The 13,880-nt window shown below is 47.1% G+C and overlaps 16 non-coding genes across 16 annotated transcripts; all 16 read left to right on the forward strand.

Annotated features, from left to right (window-relative positions):
- The first annotated feature begins 714 nt into the window (after window positions 1-714).
- trnak-cuu (transfer RNA lysine (anticodon CUU)) lies at window positions 715-787 on the forward strand. The gene has a single exon. It is a non-coding gene; the product is annotated as a tRNA-Lys (tRNA).
- A 146-nt stretch (window positions 788-933) lies between these two features.
- trnan-guu (transfer RNA asparagine (anticodon GUU)) lies at window positions 934-1,007 on the forward strand. Its single transcript has one exon. It is a non-coding gene; the product is annotated as a tRNA-Asn (tRNA).
- Window positions 1,008-2,172: 1,165 nt separating this feature from the next.
- On the forward strand, window positions 2,173-2,246 carry trnan-guu (transfer RNA asparagine (anticodon GUU)). The gene has a single exon. It is a non-coding gene; the product is annotated as a tRNA-Asn (tRNA).
- Window positions 2,247-3,298: 1,052 nt separating this feature from the next.
- trnak-cuu (transfer RNA lysine (anticodon CUU)) lies at window positions 3,299-3,371 on the forward strand. The gene has a single exon. It is a non-coding gene; the product is annotated as a tRNA-Lys (tRNA).
- A 146-nt stretch (window positions 3,372-3,517) lies between these two features.
- On the forward strand, window positions 3,518-3,591 carry trnan-guu (transfer RNA asparagine (anticodon GUU)). The gene has a single exon. It is a non-coding gene; the product is annotated as a tRNA-Asn (tRNA).
- An 842-nt stretch (window positions 3,592-4,433) lies between these two features.
- On the forward strand, window positions 4,434-4,506 carry trnak-cuu (transfer RNA lysine (anticodon CUU)). The gene has a single exon. It is a non-coding gene; the product is annotated as a tRNA-Lys (tRNA).
- A 146-nt stretch (window positions 4,507-4,652) lies between these two features.
- On the forward strand, window positions 4,653-4,726 carry trnan-guu (transfer RNA asparagine (anticodon GUU)). Its single transcript has one exon. It is a non-coding gene; the product is annotated as a tRNA-Asn (tRNA).
- Window positions 4,727-6,717: 1,991 nt separating this feature from the next.
- On the forward strand, window positions 6,718-6,790 carry trnak-cuu (transfer RNA lysine (anticodon CUU)). Its single transcript has one exon. It is a non-coding gene; the product is annotated as a tRNA-Lys (tRNA).
- A 146-nt stretch (window positions 6,791-6,936) lies between these two features.
- Window positions 6,937-7,010, forward strand: trnan-guu (transfer RNA asparagine (anticodon GUU)). The gene has a single exon. It is a non-coding gene; the product is annotated as a tRNA-Asn (tRNA).
- A 1,052-nt stretch (window positions 7,011-8,062) lies between these two features.
- trnak-cuu (transfer RNA lysine (anticodon CUU)) lies at window positions 8,063-8,135 on the forward strand. The gene has a single exon. It is a non-coding gene; the product is annotated as a tRNA-Lys (tRNA).
- Window positions 8,136-8,281: 146 nt separating this feature from the next.
- On the forward strand, window positions 8,282-8,355 carry trnan-guu (transfer RNA asparagine (anticodon GUU)). Its single transcript has one exon. It is a non-coding gene; the product is annotated as a tRNA-Asn (tRNA).
- Window positions 8,356-9,197: 842 nt separating this feature from the next.
- trnak-cuu (transfer RNA lysine (anticodon CUU)) lies at window positions 9,198-9,270 on the forward strand. Its single transcript has one exon. It is a non-coding gene; the product is annotated as a tRNA-Lys (tRNA).
- A 146-nt stretch (window positions 9,271-9,416) lies between these two features.
- trnan-guu (transfer RNA asparagine (anticodon GUU)) lies at window positions 9,417-9,490 on the forward strand. Its single transcript has one exon. It is a non-coding gene; the product is annotated as a tRNA-Asn (tRNA).
- A 2,210-nt stretch (window positions 9,491-11,700) lies between these two features.
- trnan-guu (transfer RNA asparagine (anticodon GUU)) lies at window positions 11,701-11,774 on the forward strand. The gene has a single exon. It is a non-coding gene; the product is annotated as a tRNA-Asn (tRNA).
- A 1,052-nt stretch (window positions 11,775-12,826) lies between these two features.
- On the forward strand, window positions 12,827-12,899 carry trnak-cuu (transfer RNA lysine (anticodon CUU)). The gene has a single exon. It is a non-coding gene; the product is annotated as a tRNA-Lys (tRNA).
- Window positions 12,900-13,045: 146 nt separating this feature from the next.
- trnan-guu (transfer RNA asparagine (anticodon GUU)) lies at window positions 13,046-13,119 on the forward strand. The gene has a single exon. It is a non-coding gene; the product is annotated as a tRNA-Asn (tRNA).
- Window positions 13,120-13,880: the final 761 nt, after the last annotated feature.

The raw sequence follows: 13,880 nt of genomic DNA on the forward strand, positions 1-13,880 counted from the left end.
GGAGGAGGCCTGTGTTCCAAAGAGGTCCTGTTCAAAACTCCTTTCAAATCACCATCGAGCATCTGTGGTGTGAGGATATAATGGTAATGTTTTGTTCCAAGTGGAGGAGGAGGCCTGTGTTCCAAAGAGGTCCTGTTCAAAACTCCTTTCAAATCACCATCGAGCATCTGTGGTGTGTGGATATAATGGTGATGTTTTGTTCCAAGTGGAGGAGGAGGCCTGTGTTCCAAAGAGGTCCTGTTCAAAACTCCTTTCAAATCACCATCGAGCATCTGTGGTGTGAGGATATAATGGTGATGTTTTGTTCCAAGTGGAGGAGGAGGCCTGTGTTCCATTGAGGTCCTGTTTAAAACTCCTTTTAAATCCCCATCGAGCATCTGTGGTGTGTGGATGGAATGATCATGTTTTGTTCCAAGTGTGGAGGAGGCCTGTGTTCCAAAGAGGTCCTGTTCAAAATTCCTTTTAAATCACCATCGAGGCCTCCTCGATGCCCTACTGTGTTCCAGTGAGGTCCTGTTCAAAACTCCTTTCAAATCACCACCTTTCAAATACCCATTTCCAACTTTTGACTGTGATCGAATGGGGGTTTTGGTCATAAAAGGAGGCCACCAGTAACTTGTAACCTATCAAGCTCTCAGACATGAGGCCAATCGATTCGCAAAATATGAGGCTCCATTAAAATCTGCGACCAGCCCGAAGCAAAGCCCTGCACCCGCCCGGCTAGCTCAGTCGGTAGAGCATGAGACTCTTAATCTCAGGGTCGTGGGTTCGAGCCCCACGTTGGGCGTATCTATTAGCTATCTCTCTTCCCAACAGGTGGTCTCGGTTTTCAGCGCGCTGTACACATTACGCTAGTGGAAAACTAGTTTGTCTTTGCCGGAAACGTCCAATTGTGCTTTTTTATAACCTGACCCAGTGGCTGACTTGCCGCCGGTCTCTGTGGCGCAATTGGTTAGCGCGTTCGGCTGTTAACCGAAAGGATGGTGGTTCGAGCCCACCCAGGGACGATGGATGTTTTGTTCCAAGGGGTGGAGGAGGCCTGTGTTCCAAAGAGGTCCTGTTCAAAACTCCTTTCAAATCACCATCGAGCATCTGTGGTGTGAGGATATAATGGTAATGTTTTGTTCCAAGTGGAGGAGGAGGCCTGTGTTCCAAAGAGGTCCTGTTCAAAACTCCTTTCAAATCACCATCGAGCATCTGTGGTGTGTGGATATAATGGTGATGTTTTGTTCCAAGTGGAGGAGGAGGCCTGTGTTCCAAAGAGGTCCTGTTCAAAACTCCTTTCAAATCACCATCGAGCATCTGTGGTGTGAGGATATAATGGTAATGTTTTGTTCCAAGTGGAGGAGGAGGCCTGTGTTCCAAAGAGGTCCTGTTCAAAACTCCTTTCAAATCACCATCGAGCATATGTGGTGTGTGGATATAATGGTGATGTTTTGTTCCAAGTGGAGGAGGAGGCCTGTGTTCCAAGAGGTCCTGTTCAAAACTCCTTTCAAATCACCATCGAGCATCTGTGGTGTGAGGATATAATGGTGATGTTTTGTTCCAAGTGGAGGAGGAGGCCTGTGTTCCATTGAGGTCCTGTTCAAAACTCCTTTTAAATCCCCATCGAGCATCTGTGGTGTGTGGATGGAATGATCATGTTTTGTTCCAAGTGTGGAGGAGGCCTGTGTTCCAAAGAGGTCCTGTTCAAAATTCCTTTTAAATCACCATCGAGGCCTCCTCGATGCCCTACTGTGTTCCAGTGAGGTCCTGTTCAAAACTCCTTTCAAATCACCACCTTTCAAATACCCATTTCCAACTTTCGACTGTGATCGAATGGGGGTTTTGGTCATAAAAGAAGGCCACCAGTAACTTGTAACCTATCAAGCTCTCAGACATGAGGCCAATCGATTCGCAAAATATGAGGCTCCATTAAAATCTGCGACCAGCCCGAAGCAAAGCCCTGCACCCGCCCGGCTAGTTCAGTCGGTAGAGCATGAGACTCTTAATCTCAGGGTCGTGGGTTCGAGCCCCACGTTGGGCGTATCTATTAGCTATCTCTCTTCCCAACAGGTGGTCTCGGTTTTCAGCGCGCTGTACACATTACGCTAGTGGAAAACTTGTTTGTCTTTGCCGGAAACGTCCAATTGTGCTTTTTTATAACGTGACCCAGTGGCTGACTTGCCGCCGGTCTCTGTGGCGCAATTGGTTAGCGCGTTCGGCTGTTAACCGAAAGGATGGTGGTTCGAGCCCACCCAGGGACGATGGATGTTTTGTTCCAAGGGGTGGAGGAGGCCTGTGTTCCAAAGAGGTCCTGTTCAAAACTCCTTTCAAATCACCATCGAGCATCTGTGGTGTGTGGATATAATGGTGATGTTTTGTTCCAAGTGGAGAAGGAGGCCTGTGTTCCAAAGAGGTCCTGTTCAAAACTCCTTTCAAATCACCATCGAGCATCTGTGGTGTGAGGATATAATGGTAATGTTTTGTTCCAAGTGGAGGAGGAGGCCTGTGTTCCAAAGAGGTCCTGTTCAAAACTCCTTTCAAATCACCATCGAGTATCTGTGGTGTGTGGATATAATGGTGATGTTTTGTTCCAAGTGGAGGAGGAGGCCTGGGTTCCAAAGAGGTCCTGTTCAAAACTCCTTTCAAATCACCATCGAGCATCTGTGGTGTGAGGATATAATGGTGATGTTTTGTTCCAAGTGGAGGAGGAGGCCTGTGTTCCATTGAGGTCCTGTTCAAAACTCCTTTCAAATCACCATCGAGCATCTGTGGTGTGTGGATATAATGGTGATGTTTTGTTCCAAATGGAGGAGGAGGCCTGTGTTCCAAAGAGGTCCTGTTCAAAACTCCTTTCAAATCACCATCGAGCATCTGTGGTGTGAGGATGGAATGATCATGTTTTGTTCCAAGTGGTAGAGGAGGACTGTGTTCCATTGAGGTCCTGTTCAAAACTCCTTTTAAATCCCCATCGAGCATCTGTGGTGTGTGGATGGAATGATCATGTTTTGTTCCAAGTGTGGAGGAGGCCTGTGTTCCAAAGAGGTCCTGTTCAAAATTCCTTTTAAATCACCATCGAGGCCTCCTCGATGCCCTACTGTGTTCCAGTGAGGTCCTGTTCAAAACTCCTTTCAAATCACCACCTTTCAAATACCCATTTCCAACTTTTGACTGTGATCTAATGGGGGTTTTGGTCATAAAAGGAGGCCACCAGTAACTTGTAACCTATCAAGCTCTCAGACATGAGGCCAATCGATTCGCAAAATATGAGGCTCCATTAAAATCTGCGACCAGCCCGAAGCAAAGCCCTGCACCCGCCCGGCTAGCTCAGTCGGTAGAGCATGAGACTCTTAATCTCAGGGTCGTGGGTTCGAGCCCCACGTTGGGCGTATCTATTAGCTATCTCTCTTCCCAACAGGTGGTCTCGGTTTTCAGCGCGCTGAACACATTACGCTAGTGGAAAACTTGTTTGTCTTTGCCGGAAACGTCCAATTGTGCTTTTTTATAACGTGACCCAGTGGCTGACTTGCCGCCGGTCTCTGTGGCGCAATTGGTTAGCGCGTTCGGCTGTTAACCAAAAGGATGGTGGTTCGAGCCCACCCAGGGACGATGGATGTTTTGTTCCAAGGGGTGGAGGAGGCCTGTGTTCCAAAGAGGTCCTGTTCAAAACTCCTTTCAAATCACCATCGAGCATCTGTGGTGTGTGGATATAATGGTGATGTTTTGTTCCAAGTGGAGGAGGAGGCCTGTGTTCCAAAGAGGTCCTGTTCAAAACTCCTTTCAAATCACCATCGAGCATCTGTGGTGTGAGGATATAATGGTAATGTTTTGTTCCAAGTGGAGGAGGAGGCCTGTGTTCCAAAGAGGTCCTGTTCAAAACTCCTTTCAAATCACCATCGAGCATCTGTGGTGTGTGGATATAATGGTGATGTTTTGTTCCAAGTGGAGGAGGAGGCCTGTGTTCCAAAGAGGTCCTGTTCAAAACTCCTTTCAAATCACCATCGAGCATCTGTGGTGTGAGGATATAATGGTGATGTTTTGTTCCAAGTGGAGGAGGAGGCCTGTGTTCCATTGAGGTCCTGTTTAAAACTCCTTTTAAATCCCCATCGAGCATCTGTGGTGTGTGGATGGAATGATCATGTTTTGTTCCAAGTGTGGAGGAGGCCTGTGTTCCAAAGAGGTCCTGTTCAAAATTCCTTTTAAATCACCATCGAGGCCTCCTCGATGCCCTACTGTGTTCCAGTGAGGTCCTGTTCAAAACTACTTTCAAATCACCACCTTTCAAATACCCATTTCCAACTTTTGACTGTGATCGAATGGGGGTTTTGGTCATAAAAGGAGGCCACCAGTAACTTGTAACCTATCAAGCTCTCAGACATGAGGCCAATCGATTCGCAAAATATGAGGCTCCATTAAAATCTGCGACCAGCCCGAAGCAAAGCCCTGCACCCGCCCGGCTAGCTCAGTCGGTAGAGCATGAGACTCTTAATCTCAGGGTCGTGGGTTCGAGCCCCACGTTGGGCGTATCTATTAGCTATCTCTCTTCCCAACAGGTGGTCTCGGTTTTCAGCGCGCTGTACACATTACGCTAGTGGAAAACTAGTTTGTCTTTGCCGGAAACGTCCAATTGTGCTTTTTTATAACCTGACCCAGTGGCTGACTTGCCGCCGGTCTCTGTGGCGCAATTGGTTAGCGCGTTCGGCTGTTAACCGAAAGGATGGTGGTTCGAGCCCACCCAGGGACGATGGATGTTTTGTTCCAAGGGGTGGAGGAGGCCTGTGTTCCAAAGAGGTCCTGTTCAAAACTCCTTTCAAATCACCATCGAGCATCTGTGGTGTGAGGATATAATGGTAATGTTTTGTTCCAAGTGGAGGAGGAGGCCTGTGTTCCAAAGAGGTCCTGTTCAAAACTCCTTTCAAATCACCATCGAGCATCTGTGGTGTGTGGATATAATGGTGATGTTTTGTTCCAAGTGGAGGAGGAGGCCTGTGTTCCAAAGAGGTCCTGTTCAAAACTCCTTTCAAATCACCATCGAGCATCTGTGGTGTGAGGATATAATGGTAATGTTTTGTTCCAAGTGGAGGAGGAGGCCTGTGTTCCAAAGAGGTCCTGTTCAAAACTCCTTTCAAATCACCATCGAGCATATGTGGTGTGTGGATATAATGGTGATGTTTTGTTCCAAGTGGAGGAGGAGGCCTGTGTTCCAAGAGGTCCTGTTCAAAACTCCTTTCAAATCACCATCGAGCATCTGTGGTGTGAGGATATAATGGTGATGTTTTGTTCCAAGTGGAGGAGGAGGCCTGTGTTCCATTGAGGTCCTGTTCAAAACTCCTTTTAAATCCCCATCGAGCATCTGTCGTGTGTGGATGGAATGATCATGTTTTGTTCCAAGTGTGGAGGAGGCCTGTGTTCCAAAGAGGTCCTGTTCAAAATTCCTTTTAAATCACCATCGAGCATCTGTGGTGTGTGGATGGAATGATCATGTTTTGTTCCAAATGGTAGAGGAGACTGTGTTCCAAAGAGGTCCTGTTCAAAACTCCTTTCAAATCACCATCGAGCATCTGTGGTGTGAGGATATAATGGTGATGTCCTCCATCCCTTGTTTTGTTCCAAGGGGTGGAGGAGGCCTGTGTTCCAAAGAGGTCCTGTTCAAAACTCCTTTCAAATCACCATCGAGCATCTGTGGTGTGAGGATATAATGGTGATGTTTTGTTCCAAGTGGAGGATGAGGCCTGTGTTCAAAACTCCTTTCAAATCACCATTGAGCATCTGTGGTGTGTGGATGGAATGATCATGTTTTGTTCCAAGTGTGGAGGAGGCCTGTGTTCCAAAGAGGTCCTGTTCAAAATTCCTTTCAAATCACCATCGAGCATCTGTGGTGTGTGGATATAATGGTGATGTTTTGTTCCAAGTGGTAGAGGAGGACTGTGTTCCATTGAGGTCCTGTTCAAAACTCCTTTCAAATCACCATCGAGCATCTGTGGTGTGTGGATATAATGGTGATGTTTTGTTCCAAGTGGAGGAGGAGGCCTGTGTTCCAAAGAGGTCCTGTTCAAAACTCCTTTCAAATCACCATCGAGCATCTGTGGTGTGTGGATATAATGGTGATGTTTTGTTCCAAGTGGAGGAGGAGGCCTGTGTTCCAAAGAGGTCCTGTTCAAAACTCCTTTCAAATCACCATCGAGCATCTGTGGTGTGAGGATATAATGGTGATGTTTTGTTCCAAGTGGAGGAGGAGGCCTTTGTTCCATTGAGGTCCTGTTCAAAACTCCTTTCAAATCACCATTGAGAATCTGTGGTGTGTGGATGGAATGATCATGTTTTGTTCCAAGTGGTAGAGGAGGACTGTGTTCCATTGAGGTCCTGTTCAAAACTCCTTTTAAATCCCCATCGAGCATCTGTGGTGTGTGGATGGAATGATCATGTTTTGTTCCAAGTGTGGAGGAGGCCTGTGTTCCAAAGAGGTCCTGTTCAAAATTCCTTTTAAATCACCATCGAGGCCTCCTCGATGCCCTACTGTGTTCCAGTGAGGTCCTGTTCAAAACTCCTTTCAAATCACCACCTTTCAAATACCCATTTCCAACTTTCGACTGTGATCGAATGGGGGTTTTGGTCATAAAAGAAGGCCACCAGTAACTTGTAACCTATCAAGCTCTCAGACATGAGGCCAATCGATTCGCAAAATATGAGGCTCCATTAAAATCTGCGACCAGCCCGAAGCAAAGCCCTGCACCCGCCCGGCTAGCTCAGTCGGTAGAGCATGAGACTCTTAATCTCAGGGTCGTGGGTTCGAGCCCCACGTTGGGCGTATCTATTAGCTATCTCTCTTCCCAACAGGTGGTCTCGGTTTTCAGCGCGCTGTACACATTACGCTAGTGGAAAACTTGTTTGTCTTTGCCGGAAAGGTCCAATTGTGCTTTTTTATAACGTGACCCAGTGGCTGACTTGCCGCCGGTCTCTGTGGCGCAATTGGTTAGCGCGTTCGGCTGTTAACCGAAAGGATGGTGGTTCGAGCCCACCCAGGGACGATGGATGTTTTGTTCCAAGGGGTGGAGGAGGCCTGTGTTCCAAAGAGGTCCTGTTCAAAACTCCTTTCAAATCACCATCGAGCATCTGTGGTGTGTGGATATAATGGTGATGTTTTGTTCCAAGTGGAGAAGGAGGCCTGTGTTCCAAAGAGGTCCTGTTCAAAACTCCTTTCAAATCACCATCGAGCATCTGTGGTGTGAGGATATAATGGTAATGTTTTGTTCCAAGTGGAGGAGGAGGCCCGTGTTCCAAAGAGGTCCTGTTCAAAACTCCTTTCAAATCACCATCGAGTATCTGTGGTGTGTGGATATAATGGTGATGTTTTGTTCCAAGTGGAGGAGGAGGCCTGTGTTCCAAAGAGGTCCTGTTCAAAACTCCTTTCAAATCACCATCGAGCATCTGTGGTGTGAGGATATAATGGTGATGTTTTGTTCCAAGTGGAGGAGGAGGCCTGTGTTCCATTGAGGTCCTGTTCAAAACTCCTTTCAAATCACCATCGAGCATCTGTGGTGTGTGGATATAATGGTGATGTTTTGTTCCAAATGGAGGAGGAGGCCTGTGTTCCAAAGAGGTCCTGTTCAAAACTCCTTTCAAATCACCATCGAGCATCTGTGGTGTGAGGATGGAATGATCATGTTTTGTTCCAAGTGGTAGAGGAGGACTGTGTTCCATTGAGGTCCTGTTCAAAACTCCTTTTAAATCCCCATCGAGCATCTGTGGTGTGTGGATGGAATGATCATGTTTTGTTCCAAGTGTGGAGGAGGCCTGTGTTCCAAAGAGGTCCTGTTCAAAATTCCTTTTAAATCACCATCGAGGCCTCCTCGATGCCCTACTGTGTTCCAGTGAGGTCCTGTTCAAAACTCCTTTCAAATCACCACCTTTCAAATACCCATTTCCAACTTTTGACTGTGATCTAATGGGGGTTTTGGTCATAAAAGGAGGCCACCAGTAACTTGTAACCTATCAAGCTCTCAGACATGAGGCCAATCGATTCGCAAAATATGAGGCTCCATTAAAATCTGCGACCAGCCCGAAGCAAAGCCCTGCACCCGCCCGGCTAGCTCAGTCGGTAGAGCATGAGACTCTTAATCTCAGGGTCGTGGGTTCGAGCCCCACGTTGGGCGTATCTATTAGCTATCTCTCTTCCCAACAGGTGGTCTCGGTTTTCAGCGCGCTGTACACATTACGCTAGTGGAAAACTTGTTTGTCTTTGCCGGAAACGTCCAATTGTGCTTTTTTATAACGTGACCCAGTGGCTGACTTGCCGCCGGTCTCTGTGGCGCAATTGGTTAGCGCGTTCGGCTGTTAACCAAAAGGATGGTGGTTCGAGCCCACCCAGGGACGATGGATGTTTTGTTCCAAGGGGTGGAGGAGGCCTGTGTTCCAAAGAGGTCCTGTTCAAAACTCCTTTCAAATCACCATCGAGCATCTGTGGTGTGTGGATATAATGGTGATGTTTTGTTCCAAGTGGAGGAGGAGGCCTGTGTTCCAAAGAGGTCCTGTTCAAAACTCCTTTCAAATCACCATCGAGCATCTGTGGTGTGAGGATATAATGGTAATGTTTTGTTCCAAGTGGAGGAGGAGGCCTGTGTTCCAAAGAGGTCCTGTTCAAAACTCCTTTCAAATCACCATCGAGCATCTGTGGTGTGTGGATATAATGGTGATGTTTTGTTCCAAGTGGAGGAGGAGGCCTGTGTTCCAAAGAGGTCCTGTTCAAAACTCCTTTCAAATCACCATCGAGCATCTGTGGTGTGAGGATATAATGGTGATGTTTTGTTCCAAGTGGAGGAGGAGGCCTGTGTTCCATTGAGGTCCTGTTTAAAACTCCTTTTAAATCCCCATCGAGCATCTGTGGTGTGTGGATGGAATGATCATGTTTTGTTCCAAGTGTGGAGGAGGCCTGTGTTCCAAAGAGGTCCTGTTCAAAATTCCTTTTAAATCACCATCGAGGCCTCCTCGATGCCCTACTGTGTTCCAGTGAGGTCCTGTTCAAAACTCCTTTCAAATCACCACCTTTCAAATACCCATTTCCAACTTTTGACTGTGATCGAATGGGGGTTTTGGTCATAAAAGGAGGCCACCAGTAACTTGTAACCTATCAAGCTCTCAGACATGAGGCCAATCGATTCGCAAAATATGAGGCTCCATTAAAATCTGCGACCAGCCCGAAGCAAAGCCCTGCACCCGCCCGGCTAGCTCAGTCGGTAGAGCATGAGACTCTTAATCTCAGGGTCGTGGGTTCGAGCCCCACGTTGGGCGTATCTATTAGCTATCTCTCTTCCCAACAGGTGGTCTCGGTTTTCAGCGCGCTGTACACATTACGCTAGTGGAAAACTAGTTTGTCTTTGCCGGAAACGTTCAGTTGTGCTTTTTTATAACCTGACCCAGTGGCTGACTTGCCGCCGGTCTCTGTGGCGCAATTGGTTAGCGCGTTCGGCTGTTAACCGAAAGGATGGTGGTTCGAGCCCACCCAGGGACGATGGATGTTTTGTTCCAAGGGGTGGAGGAGGCCTGTGTTCCAAAGAGGTCCTGTTCAAAACTCCTTTCAAATCACCATCGAGCATCTGTGGTGTGAGGATATAATGGTAATGTTTTGTTCCAAGTGGAGGAGGAGGCCTGTGTTCCAAAGAGGTCCTGTTCAAAACTCCTTTCAAATCACCATCGAGCATCTGTGGTGTGTGGATATAATGGTGATGTTTTGTTCCAAGTGGAGGAGGAGGCCTGTGTTCCAAAGAGGTCCTGTTCAAAACTCCTTTCAAATCACCATCGAGCATCTGTGGTGTGAGGATATAATGGTAATGTTTTGTTCCAAGTGGAGGAGGAGGCCTGTGTTCCAAAGAGGTCCTGTTCAAAACTCCTTTCAAATCACCATCGAGCATATGTGGTGTGTGGATATAATGGTGATGTTTTGTTCCAAGTGGAGGAGGAGGCCTGTGTTCCAAGAGGTCCTGTTCAAAACTCCTTTCAAATCACCATCGAGCATCTGTGGTGTGAGGATATAATGGTGATGTTTTGTTCCAAGTGGAGGAGGAGGCCTGTGTTCCATTGAGGTCCTGTTCAAAACTCCTTTTAAATCCCCATCGAGCATCTGTGGTGTGTGGATGGAATGATCATGTTTTGTTCCAAGTGTGGAGGAGGCCTGTGTTCCAAAGAGGTCCTGTTCAAAATTCCTTTTAAATCACCATCGAGCATCTGTGGTGTGTGGATGGAATGATCATGTTTTGTTCCAAATGGTAGAGGAGACTGTGTTCCAAAGAGGTCCTGTTCAAAACTCCTTTCAAATCACCATCGAGCATCTGTGGTGTGAGGATATAATGGTGATGTCCTCCATCCCTTGTTTTGTTCCAAGGGGTGGAGGAGGCCTGTGTTCCAAAGAGGTCCTGTTCAAAACTCCTTTCAAATCACCATCGAGCATCTGTGGTGTGAGGATATAATGGTGATGTTTTGTTCCAAGTGGAGGATGAGGCCTGTGTTCAAAACTCCTTTCAAATCACCATTGAGCATCTGTGGTGTGTGGATGGAATGATCATGTTTTGTTCCAAGTGTGGAGGAGGCCTGTGTTCCAAAGAGGTCCTGTTCAAAATTCCTTTCAAATCACCATCGAGCATCTGAGGTGTGTGGATATAATGGTGATGTTTTGTTCCAAGTGGTAGAGGAGGACTGTGTTCCATTGAGGTCCTGTTCAAAACTCCTTTCAAATCACCATCGAGCATCTGTGGTGTGTGGATATAATGGTGATGTTTTGTTCCAAGTGGAGGAGGAGGCCTGTGTTCCAAAGAGGTCCTGTTCAAAACTCCTTTCAAATCACCATCGAGCATCTGTGGTGTGTGGATATAATGGTGATGTTTTGTTCCAAGTGGAGGAGGAGGCCTGTGTTCCAAAGAGGTCCTGTTCAAAACTCCTTTCAAATCACCATCGAGCATCTGTGGTGTGAGGATATAATGGTGATGTTTTGTTCCAAGTGGAGGAGGAGGCCTTTGTTCCATTGAGGTCCTGTTCAAAACTCCTTTCAAATCACCATTGAGAATCTGTGGTGTGTGGATGGAATGATCATGTTTTGTTCCAAGTGGTAGAGGAGGACTGTGTTCCATTGAGGTCCTGTTCAAAACTCCTTTTAAATCCCCATCGAGCATCTGTGGTGTGTGGATGGAATGATCATGTTTTGTTCCAAGTGTGGAGGAGGCCTGTGTTCCAAAGAGGTCCTGTTCAAAATTCCTTTTAAATCACCATCGAGGCCTCCTCGATGCCCTACTGTGTTCCAGTGAGGTCCTGTTCAAAACTCCTTTCAAATCACCACCTTTCAAATACCCATTTCCAACTTTCGACTGTGATCGAATGGGGGTTTTGGTCATAAAAGAAGGCCACCAGTAACTTGTAACCTATCAAGCTCTCAGACATGAGGCCAATCGATTCGCAAAATATGAGGCTCCATTAAAATCTGCGACCAGCCCGAAGCAAAGCCCTGCACCCGCCCGGCTAGTTCAGTCGGTAGAGCATGAGACTCTTAATCTCAGGGTCGTGGGTTCGAGCCCCACGTTGGGCGTATCTATTAGCTATCTCTCTTCCCAACAGGTGGTCTCGGTTTTCAGCGCGCTGTACACATTACGCTAGTGGAAAACTTGTTTGTCTTTGCCGGAAACGTCCAATTGTGCTTTTTTATAACGTGACCCAGTGGCTGACTTGCCGCCGGTCTCTGTGGCGCAATTGGTTAGCGCGTTCGGCTGTTAACCGAAAGGATGGTGGTTCGAGCCCACCCAGGGACGATGGATGTTTTGTTCCAAGGGGTGGAGGAGGCCTGTGTTCCAAAGAGGTCCTGTTCAAAACTCCTTTCAAATCACCATCGAGCATCTGTGGTGTGTGGATATAATGGTGATGTTTTGTTCCAAGTGGAGAAGGAGGCCTGTGTTCCAAAGAGGTCCTGTTCAAAACTCCTTTCAAATCACCATCGAGCATCTGTGGTGTGAGGATATAATGGTAATGTTTTGTTCCAAGTGGAGGAGGAGGCCTGTGTTCCAAAGAGGTCCTGTTCAAAACTCCTTTCAAATCACCATCGAGTATCTGTGGTGTGTGGATATAATGGTGATGTTTTGTTCCAAGTGGAGGAGGAGGCCTGTGTTCCAAAGAGGTCCTGTTCAAAACTCCTTTCAAATCACCATCGAGCATCTGTGGTGTGAGGATATAATGGTGATGTTTTGTTCCAAGTGGAGGAGGAGGCCTGTGTTCCATTGAGGTCCTGTTCAAAACTCCTTTCAAATCACCATCGAGCATCTGTGGTGTGTGGATATAATGGTGATGTTTTGTTCCAAATGGAGGAGGAGGCCTGTGTTCCAAAGAGGTCCTGTTCAAAACTCCTTTCAAATCACCATCGAGCATCTGTGGTGTGAGGATGGAATGATCATGTTTTGTTCCAAGTGGTAGAGGAGGACTGTGTTCCATTGAGGTCCTGTTCAAAACTCCTTTTAAATCCCCATCGAGCATCTGTGGTGTGTGGATGGAATGATCATGTTTTGTTCCAAGTGTGGAGGAGGCCTGTGTTCCAAAGAGGTCCTGTTCAAAATTCCTTTTAAATCACCATCGAGGCCTCCTCGATGCCCTACTGTGTTCCAGTGAGGTCCTGTTCAAAACTCCTTTCAAATCACCACCTTTCAAATACCCATTTCCAACTTTTGACTGTGATCTAATGGGGGTTTTGGTCATAAAAGGAGGCCACCAGTAACTTGTAACCTATCAAGCTCTCAGACATGAGGCCAATCGATTCGCAAAATATGAGGCTCCATTAAAATCTGCGACCAGCCCGAAGCAAAGCCCTGCACCCGCCCGGCTAGCTCAGTCGGTAGAGCATGAGACTCTTAATCTCAGGGTCGTGGGTTCGAGCCCCACGTTGGGCGTATCTATTAGCTATCTCTCTTCCCAACAGGTGGTCTCGGTTTTCAGCGCGCTGTACACATTACGCTAGTGGATAACTTGTTTGTCTTTGCCGGAAACGTCCAATTGTGCTTTTTTATAACGTGACCCAGTGGCTGACTTGCCGCCGGTCTCTGTGGCGCAATTGGTTAGCGCGTTCGGCTGTTAACCGAAAGGATGGTGGTTCGAGCCCACCCAGGGACGATGGATGTTTTGTTCCAAGGGGTGGAGGAGGCCTGTGTTCCAAAGAGGTCCTGTTCAAAACTCCTTTCAAATCACCATCGAGCATCTGTGGTGTGTGGATATAATGGTGATGTTTTGTTCCAAGTGGAGGAGGAGGCCTGTGTTCCAAAGAGGTCCTGTTCAAAACTCCTTTCAAATCACCATCGAGCATCTGTGGTGTGAGGATATAATGGTAATGTTTTGTTCCAAGTGGAGGAGGAGGCCTGTGTTCCAAAGAGGTCCTGTTCAAAACTCCTTTCAAATCACCATCGAGCATCTGTGGTGTGTGGATATAATGGTGATGTTTTGTTCCAAGTGGAGGAGGAGGCCTGTGTTCCAAAGAGGTCCTGTTCAAAACTCCTTTCAAATCACCATCGAGCATCTGTGGTGTGAGGATATAATGGTGATGTTTTGTTCCAAGTGGAGGAGGAGGCCTGTGTTCCATTGAGGTCCTGTTTAAAACTCCTTTTAAATCCCCATCGAGCATCTGTGGTGTGTGGATGGAATGATCATGTTTTGTTCCAAGTGTGGAGGAGGCCTGTGTTCCAAAGAGGTCCTGTTCAAAATTCCTTTTAAATCACCATCGAGGCCTCCTCGATGCCCTACTGTGTTCCAGTGAGGTCCTGTTCAAAACTCCTTTCAAATCACCACCTTTCAAATACCCATTTCCAACTTTTGACTGTGATCGAATGGGGGTTTTGGTCATAAAAGGAGGCCACCAGTAACTTGTAACCTATCAAGCT

This window comes from Rhinichthys klamathensis, unplaced genomic scaffold (assembly GCF_029890125.1).
Source record: "Rhinichthys klamathensis goyatoka isolate OS25496 unplaced genomic scaffold, OSU_Roscu_1.1 h1tg000001l_1, whole genome shotgun sequence".
Taxonomy (NCBI): Eukaryota; Metazoa; Chordata; class Actinopteri; order Cypriniformes; family Leuciscidae; genus Rhinichthys; species Rhinichthys klamathensis.